Genomic DNA, 10550 nt, shown 5'->3' on the forward strand with positions numbered 1-10550 from the left:
TTTGAACTGTGGTGTTGGAGAAGACTCTTGAAAGTCCCTTGGACTGCAAGGTCATCCAACCAGTCCATCCTAAAGGAGATCAGTCCTGGGTGTTCAGTGGAAGGACTGATGCTGAAGCTGAAACTCCAGTAGTTTGGCCACCTCATGGGAAGACTTGACTCATTGGAAAAGATCCTGATGCTGGGAGGGATTGGGGGCAGGAGGAGAAGGGGACAACAGAGGATGAGATGGTTGGATGGCGTCACCAACTCGATGGGCATGAGTTTGAGTGAACTCCGGGAGTTGGTGATGGACAGGGAGGCCTGGTGTGCTGTGATTCATGGGGTCGCAAAGAGTCGGACACGACTGAGCGACTGAACTGAACTGAACTGAACTGAGCCTGCTAAATAAAGAGCTTAAAAGAGAGCTACTTCATTAATGCTATGTTCTCTTCAGGCTTTTTTTTTTTTTTTTCCTTCTTCTTCTCTTTTTAAATGGTGTTTTCATGTGAAATACATTTCTCCCTTTCACTCTTATTATTGATTGTCAGCACCCACCTTCTCCAGGCCCTAGAATAATGCCATAACTGACTCTGTTTTACAAATGAGAGAGCTGATTCTCACAGACTTGAGGCAACATAGCCAAGGTTGTACAGCAAGTGAGTGGTGAAGCCAGAATGCGGACCACATTTTCTGACTCCAGAATCAGTGCTCTCAAACATCAATATTTCTCCTCTGATCATTGCATTGTGATTTTATCATTTACCAATCATGGTACGAAGTATATTACAATATACCATACAACCCTGCTTTATCTTCAAATAAATATGAAGTAGCTTCTTTCTGTGCTCTTTTCAAATGTTATGATGATTCTTTAGTAACTCAGTGCCTTACTTATAAATATTAAGTTAATGAAATACATCTAAAACTATAATTTCTGAATAATATATTGTTTATTAATGAAGATCACAAAGCATGATGATCCAGCAAACACCCAGGTCATAATATAATCCACTCAAACCTGAGTCAGTCCTAGTCATTCCTTTCAGTTTTCTCTGTTCCCTAAGGGGAGTTAAGGATTCTAGAATACAATAATGACAATTCAATGATTAGCTTTTAGGTTCACTAACTATGCTGCTGGGCAAAGTGCCAAGATCCACATTGTCTCATTTAGACCTCATATGATTTAATTCTCATATGATACCATATGAACTATGTACCATTAATATTCCAATTTTAAAGAAGAGAAATTGAAATGTTGAGGTGTTGTTAAATCTATTGCATAAGATTATATAACTAGCGTGCTATGAAGCTGGCATTTTGGTCACATAGCTCAAATTCATAACTTCTGTTTCCACTACTTGAAAAGAGAACAGATTTATGTGGTGTTTCAGGAGAGTTGTTGCAACCTAGGGAAAAAAGTTACAATGAAAATATGCTTCCTATTATTGGGATTTTTCAGGGAAGCTAGCTGCCTTATTTTATGAATTTTGCAAGGAGCTTAGCTTCAAATTGACATTTGGACTGTAATATTTGGCAAATGATGAAAGGTCACTCTGGCTGTTCAACAACGTCAGCCCCACCCCTACACATTGCACAAAATGGCAAGCATCCACAGGAGACTATGGAACTGCCATGTATACATTCCTTAATCTCATCCCCTCCCTCCCAGCCCAAGAGCTGAGATCTTTCTTACAAGCACCCTTGTGAATTATAAGGAGCACCGGCTCAGGAGTCAGGAAGCGAGAAGTGTGTTTCGTTCCAGGCTGTGTCACTAATCTAGCCTATCACTCGAGCATGCTCCTGGCACCTCTGAGCCTGTCTCCTCATTTTCAGTATAAGGATGGTCCAATAGTGAGTGGCAATGGAAGGGAAACTGTCCTCTTCATATAGTTACCCTTAATCATATTCATTGACTATGCCTCTGGGCAAGATTTCCTTAGGTGATTTGTTTCATGTAAAAAAAAAAAAAAAAAGAAAGAAAGAAAAAAGAAAAAGCCACCGCTCTAAATAATATCTAGTACCCCTTTTGTCCTTATGACCAGAGTGACTCCTACCTGACATTCAACTCCTGTCATCAGCACCCCTCCCTTCTTTATTCAGTGTTCCTGTTTCCTCACTTTATTTCACTGTCATCTCATCCACCTCCTGCCAGACTCACATCATTTGGTTTTCATACCTGCCTTTATGTTTACAGGGAATGTCACTGGGTCCAGACACAGAAAACCTATTAATAACTCTAATCACCGCCAGTCCGTTTACTGCTTCATACACAACTTCAGCTTCCTCAAGCCTCAATTTCTGCACCAGTGCAATTAGTAAACGAGAAACCACAGATGCTGTATATGTATTGCTTACTATCTGAGGGAAATGTGCAAAGCTTCTGTTTTGGGGTTTCTCAGTCATCACAAACAACAAAGTGCTGTAAGCATTTTAATTGTGTGGGTTTTCTGAAGTAGCAGCTGAGCCTTAGAGAACCTGTGATGACCTCCTTGCAATGCATATGATTCACTCCATAGTCCTACTATTGACTCCTATAATTCCCAGCCCGCTGTACTCACTTCCTGCATTACAGAGCTGTTGTGAAGGTCCAAGGAGATAATACATATGGAAAAACTTTGGAAAGCAGGACTCACCCTTTTTTTCCTGAGCACATCCTTATCTCTGTGAGTTCCAGGCTTGCTTACTGCCTTTGTTTGCTCTCTTTTTACCAACCATTAGCAAGTGTCATGCCTGCTGCATTTCCCCAATGCCTGCCCTCACCTTCACTAGCCTGAACATTTATGCCACTTGCTCATAAAATATTTTTTAATATACTATTATTACATGGGGCTTCCCTTGTAGCTCAGCTGGTAGAGAATTCACCTGCAACATAGGAGACCCAAGTTTGATTCCTGGGTCCTAAAGTTCCCCTGGAGAAGGGATAGGCTACCCACTCCAGTACTGTAGGGAATTCCTGGTGGTTCAGATGGTAAAGAATCTGCCTGCAATGAGCGAAACCAGAGTTTGACTCCTGGGTTGGAAAGGTCCCTTAGAGGAGGGCATGACAACCCACTCCAGTATTCTTGCCTGGAGAATCCCCATGAACAGAGGAGTCTAGCAGGCTACAGTCCATGGGATCACAAAGAGCCGGACATGACTGAGCGACTAAGCACATTTTTCTTTATATTATGCCTTCATGCTTATTTCATGTTTTTTCTTATGTCCATAGGGACATGTTTCAGGACTGTCACTTCTTTCACACTTCTGCAAGTTCTTAATAAATTGCTAAGAATGTGTTTGTATCACCACAGTCCAAGGCATTTCATCATTTGGAGGGGAGCTGCAGTGAGGCATAGGGCGCAGGGCATGCTGGAGCCAGCTCATCTCTGGGTTTGAGAGCAATTCTGCCATCAGAGCCTGGCTGATATTTCTCTGTCACCCAGGCACAATGATGCTGTGTACTGACTGTCTGCACGGGGATTCCTAGATGTGCTTCAGCCAAAACCAAGAATTAGAGAGTACCTACACCTTCCAGTCCAGGGTTGCATCACACAACCCATTACCTTCCTAATACTTCTTTCACAGTGAGTCAGTAAGGAGGTAAAATGAAGACAGGGGCAGTTCTAATTAGCACTCTTCTTTTCCTTTGCCAGTCTACTTCCCTCACTTTTTCCTAATATTTAAGCTGATGGCAAGTATTTTGAAAGTCTGTCAGATGTGATTCATTTCCTTACCAAAAGGCAGGGTTGATAAATTTAAAAATAATTAATAATCATTGTGAAGGTAATACATGAAAGAAAACCAATTATCAAAGCAATTATTGTAAACCTTAGAGCTAGACCATGGCTAAGAGACAGGACGAGTAGGTCTATTTCCAGCAGAGGGAACATCGTGGGCCAGGGCCCAGAGGTAGAATGAAGAGATATCATGCAAATAAAAGAGAGATCAAGGGTCTTGGCACACACACACCAGTTCAAGAGTTTATTTCTGGATCACTTTTTAGCTATGTAACTTTTTGTTGTTGTTGTTTAGTTGCTAATGTGTCCAACCCTTTTGCAATCCCGTGGACTGTAGCCCCTCAGGTCCCTCTGTCCAAGGAATTTCCCAGGCAAGAATACTGGAGTGGGCTGCTACTTCCTTCTCCAGGGGATCTTCCTGACCCAAGGATTGAGCCTGCATCTCTTGCTTGGCAGGCAGGTTCTTTACCACTGAGCCACCAGGGAAGCCCATAACTATTTTAGCTGTGTAGTTTATTCTTTGCCATGTGCATTTGTATTTAGAAATGTTGAATTTGCATATTTATACATACAGTTAAATAATTATACAACAAGTACACATATACACTGCACTTTACAGTTTAATGAGAAAAATTATCATTGATTTCACTCCTTGTCAGTATAGGAAGATTTACCTTATTTTAATTCTCTGCTATTTTAACAATACTGCAGTTAAATCTTCTTGTGATTCTATGTATATGTATTTGTTGTTTCTATAAGAAAGAAACATGTTTACAATGGAATTACAGAATCAATGAGTATAAACATTTTAAACCAAATAGATACCCATATATTCTTCATTCAAAATGTTTATTCTCAACAATATTATATCAGAGAACTCTTTTATTTCTATAACTCATATCCTATGAGAATACATGGTATGTTAGAAAATAATTCAGAAAACTTTCAAAAAATATTTAAATTAGTTTCATAGATAAAAGACAGTGAGAATTATTTTGTCAATTCATAAATATTGTTTCTATTTACTGTAATAATAATAATTAGGATTTATTAATTATACAGCTTGTCACTTCCTTGAGGTCTCAGAGTTAGTGAGTAGTATGGCTTGAATTTAAACTCCAGGAAACCTGATTCTGTGGCTTAGCTTTTTTTTCTCTCAATTCTGTTTGATACATGAATATATACGTTCCCCAGGGAACACCTGAGTACCTAGATGGTTCTAGTGCTTGCACTTGATTTTTCAAATATATGTGTATTCAGTGCACTCTTAGCTTATAGAACTCTGTGGGTATTCAACTGGATCAGATTTGTCACTTAAGGAATTCAAAACAGTCTCTTCACACAAATATCTTACAAGCTCCTTTCTCTTTTCATGAAACTAAGGACTGTCTAGTAGAGTGCAAACAACTGCAGTAGAAATTTCAGAATGAAAGCAACAATAACATTGTTATTTAAATAAATTAAAGTCTACAGTAACTTATTAGTGTTTACCAAGGATTCCTCTAAGTTACCGCCATTAGCATGACTAAACCGCCAGCATCACCATGACTACAGTCATTCCTGTGTGTAGATCTACTTAAAACTAAACGCAGAAACCAGCTCTTCAACAAATGCTAAAGGATCTTCTCTAGACAGGAAACACAAAAAGGTTGTATAAACGTGAACCCAAAACAACAAAGTAAATGGCAATGGGACCACACCTATCAATAATTACCCTAAATGTAAATGGGTTGAATGCCCCAACCAAAAGACAAAGATTGGCTGAATGGATACAAAAACAAGACCCCTATATATGCTGTCTACAAGAGACCCACCTCAAAGCAAAAGACACATACAGACTAAAAGTGAAGGGCTGGAAAAAATATTTCACACAAACGGAGACCAAAAGAAAGCAGGAGTCACAATACTCATATCAGATAAAATAGACTTTCAAATAAAGGATGTGAAAAGAGACAAAGAAGGACACTACATAATGATCAAAGGATCAATCCAAGAAGAAGATATAACAATTATAAATATATATGCACCCAACATAGGAGCACCGCAATATGTACTGCAAACGCTAACGAGTATGAAAGAGGAAATTAATAGTAACACAATAATAGTGGGAGACTTTAATACCCCACTCACAACTATGGATAGATCAACTAAACAGAAAACTAACAAGGAAACACAAACCTTAAATGACACAATGGACCAGCTAGACCTAATTGATATCTATAGGACATTTCACCCCAAAACAATCAACTTCACCTTTTTCTCAAGTGCACACGGAACCTTCTCCAGAATAGATCACATCCTGGGCCATAAATCTGGTCTTGGAAAATTCAAAAAAATTGAAATCATTCCAGTCATCTTTTCTGACCACAGTGCAGTAAGATTAGATCTCAATTACAGGAAAAAAATTATTAAAACTTCAAACATATGGAGGCTAAATAACACGTTTCTGAATAACCAACAAATCATAGAAGAAATCAAAAAAGAAATCAAAATATGTATAGAAATGAATGAAAATGAAAACAAAACCACCCAAAACCTATGGGACACTGTAAAAGCAGTGCTAAGGGGAAGGTTCATAGCATTACAGGCTTACATCAAGAAACAAGAAAAAAGCCAAATAAATAACCTAACTCTACACCTAAAGCAATTAGAGAAGGAAGAAATGAAGAACCCCAGGGGTAGCAGAAGGAAAGAAATCTTAAAAATCAGGGCAGAAATAAACGCAAAAGAAACTAAAGTGACCATAGCAAAAATCAACAAAGCTAAAAGCTGGATTTTTGAAAAGATAAACAAAATTGACAAACCATTAGCAAGACTCATTAAGAAACAAAGAGAGAAGAACCAAATTAACAAAATTAGAAATGAAAATGGAGAGATCACAACAGACAACACTGAAATACAAAGGATCATAAGAGACTACTACCAGCAGCTCTATGCCAATAAAATGGACAACTTGGATGAAATGGACAAATTCTTAGAAAAGTGTAACCTTCCAAAACTGAACCAGGAAGAAATAGAAGATCTTAACAGACCCATCACAAGCAAGGAAATCGAAACTGTAATCAAAAATCTTCCAGCAAACAAAAGCCCAGGACCAGATGGCTTCACAGCTGAATTCTACCAAAAATTTAGAGAAGAGCTAACACCTATCTTACTCAAACTCTTCCAGAAAATTGCAGATGAAGGTAAGCTTCCAAACTCATTCTATGAGGCCACCATCACCTTTAATCCAAAACCAGACAAATATGCCACCAAAAAAGAAAACTACAGGCCAATATCACTGATGAACATAGATGCAAAAATCCTTAACAAAATTCTAGCAAACAGAATCCAACAACATATTAAAAAAATCATACACCATGACCAAGTGGGCTTTATCCCAGGAATGCAAGCATTCTTTAATATCCACAAATCAATCAATGTAATACACCACATTAACAAATTGAAAGATAAAAACCATATGATTATCTCAATAGATGCAGAGAAAGCCTTTGACAAAATTCAACACTCATTTATGATTAAAACTCTCCAAAAAGCAGGATTAGAAGGAACATACCTCAACATAATAAAAGCTATATATGACAAACCCACAGCAAGCATCACCCTCAATGGTGAAAAATTGAAAGCATTTCCCCTGAAATCAGGAACAAGACAAGGGTGCCCACTCTCACCACTACTATTCAACATAGTGTTGGAAGTTTTGGCCACAGCAATCAGAGCAGAAAAAGAAGTAAAAGGAATCCAGATAGGAAAAGAAGAAGTGAAACTCTCACTGTTTGCAGATGACATGATCCTCTACATAGAAAACCCTAAAGACTCTACCAGAAAATTACTAGAGCTAATCAATGAATATAGTAAAGTTGCAGGATATAAAATTAACACACAGAAATCCCTTGCGTTCCTATATACTAACAATGAAAAAACAGAAAGAGAAATTAAGGAAACAATACCATTCACCATTGCAACAAAAAGAACAAAATACTTAGGAGTATATCTACCTAAAGAAACAAAAGACCTATACATAGAAAACTATAAAACACTGATGAAAGAAATCAAAGAGGACACAAACAGATGGAGAAACATACCATGTTCATGGATTGGAGGAATCAATATTGTCAAAATGGCTATTTTACCCAAAGCAATCTATAGATTCAATGCAATCCCTATCAAGATACCAATGGTATTTTTCACAGAACTAGACCAAAGAATTTCACAATTTGAATGGAAATACAAAAAACCTCGAATAGCCAAAGTAATCTTGAGAAAGAAGAATGGAACTGGAGGAATCAACCTGCCTGACTTCAGACTCTACTACAAAGCCACAGTCATCAAGACAGTATGGTACTGGCACAAAGACAGAAATATAGATCAATGGAACAGAATAGAAAGCCCAGAGATAAATCCAAGAACCTATGGACACCTTGTCTTTGACAAAGGAGGCAAGGATATACAATGGAAAAAAGACAACCTCTTTAACAAGTGGTGCTGGGGAAACTGGTCAACCACTTGTAAAAGAATGAAACTAGAACACTTTCTAACACCATACACAAAAATAAACTCAAAATGGATTAAAGATCTAAATGTCAGACCAGAAACTATAAAACTCCTAGAGGAGAACATAGGCAAAACACTCTCTGACATAAATCAAAGCAAGATCCTCTATGACCCACCTCCCAGAATATTGGAAATAAAAGCAAAACTAAACAAATGGGATCTAATGAAACTTAAAAGCTTTTGCACTACAAAGGAAACTATAAGTAAGGTGAAAAGACAGCCCTCAGATTGGGAGAAAATAATAGCAAATGAAGAAACAGACAAAGGATTAATCTCAAAAATATACAAGCAACTCCTGCAGCTCAATTCCAGAAAAATAAATGACCCAATCAAAAAATGGGCCAAAGAACTAAACAGACATTTCTCCAAAGAAGACATACAGATGGCTAACAAACACATGAAAAGATGCTCAACATCACCCATTATTAGAGAAATGCAAATCAAAACCACAATGAGGTACCATTACACGCCAGTCAGGATGGCTGCTATCCAAAAGTCTACAAGCAATAAATGCTGGAGAGGGTGTGGAGAAAAGGGAACCCTATTACACTGTTGGTGGGTATGCAAACTAGTACAGCCGCTATGGAAAACAGTGTGGAAATTTCTTAAAAATCTGGAAATAGAACTGCCATATGACCCAGCAATCCCACTTCTGGGCATACACACTGAGGAAACCAGATCTGAAAGAAACACGTGCACCCCAATGTTCATGGCAGCACTGTTTATAATAGCCAGGACATGGAAGCAACCTAGATGCCCATCAGCAGATGAATGGATAAGGAAGCTGTGGTACATATACACCATGGAATATTACTCAGCCATTAAAAAGAATTCATTTGAACCAGTCCTAATGAGATGGATGAAGCTGGAGTCCCTTATACAGAGTGAAGTAAGCCAGAAAGATAAAGAACATTACAGCATACTAACACATATATATGGAATTTAGAAAGATGGTAACGATAACCCTATATGCAAAACAGAAAAAGAGACACAGAAATACAGAACAGACTTTTGAACTCTGTGGGAGAATGCGAGGGTGTGATATTTCAAAAGAACAGCATGTATACTACCTATGGTGAAACAGATCACCAGCCCAGGTGGGATCCATGAGACAAGTGCTCAGGCCTGGTGCACTGGGAAGACCCAGAGGAATCGGGTGGAGAGGGAGGTGGGAGGGGGGGATCGGGATGGGGAATACGTGTAAATCTATGGCTGATTCATATCAATGTATGACAAAACCCACTGAAATGTTGTGAAGTAATTAGCCTCCAACTAATAAAAAAAAAAAAAAGTAAAAAAAAAAAAAACAAAAAAACAACAAAAATTAAACGCAGTACTGATGTTTTGACATATAGAGAAATATTAAAATTACTCTCATTCTTACAGCCATGAATTCCATGTATTATTGATTAATTAAAATACATTTTAAGAAAAATAGGTAGTACTTCTTTTTTTTTTTTTTTTCCTGGACAGAGAGTAGATGCCAAGAGTAAGTGAGAAAAGTCTTGGACTGTGGGAAAAAGAAGAAAGGAAAAAAAAAAAAAAAAGCAATGGAAAGAGAGTGACAGATACACATAAAAAGTCAGAAGGAGAAAGAGGTGAGAAATAGAAAGGGGGCAGAAGAGGGAGGGAGAAGAAGAGAAAGTGAAATTGGAATCAGTTCAGTCAGTTCAGTTCAGTCCCTCAGTCATGTCCGACTCTTTGTGACCCCATGAATCACAGCACGCCAGGCCTCCCTGTCCATCACCAACTCCCAGAGTTCACTCAAACTCATGCCCATCAAGTCGGTGATGCCATCCGGCCATCTCATCCTCTGTCATCCCCTTCTCCTCCTGCCCCCAATCCCTCCCAGTATCAGGATCTTTTCCAATGAGTCAAGTCTTCGCATCAGGTGGCCAAAGTATTGGAGTTTCAGCTTCAGCATCAGACCTTCCAGTGAACACCCAGGACTGATCTCCTTTAGGATGGACTGGTTGGATGACCTTGCAGTCCAAGGGACTCTCAAGAGTCTTCTCCAACACCACAGTTCAAAAGCATCAATTTTTCGCCCCTCAGCTTTCTTCACAGTCTAACTCTCACATCCAAACATGACCACTGGAAAAACCATAGCCTTGACCAGACGGACCTTGGTTGGCAAAGTAATGTCCCTGCTTTTTAATATGCTATCTAGGTTGGTCATAACTTTTATTCCAAGGAGTAAGCATCTTTTAATTTCATGGCTGCAGTCACCATCAGCAGTGATTTTGGAGCCCCCAAAAATGAAGTCTGACACTGTTTTCCACTGTTTCCCCACATCTAT

The sequence above is a fragment of the Dama dama genome, chromosome 1 (assembly GCF_033118175.1).
Source record: "Dama dama isolate Ldn47 chromosome 1, ASM3311817v1, whole genome shotgun sequence".
In the NCBI taxonomy this organism is placed as follows: domain Eukaryota; kingdom Metazoa; phylum Chordata; class Mammalia; order Artiodactyla; family Cervidae; genus Dama; species Dama dama.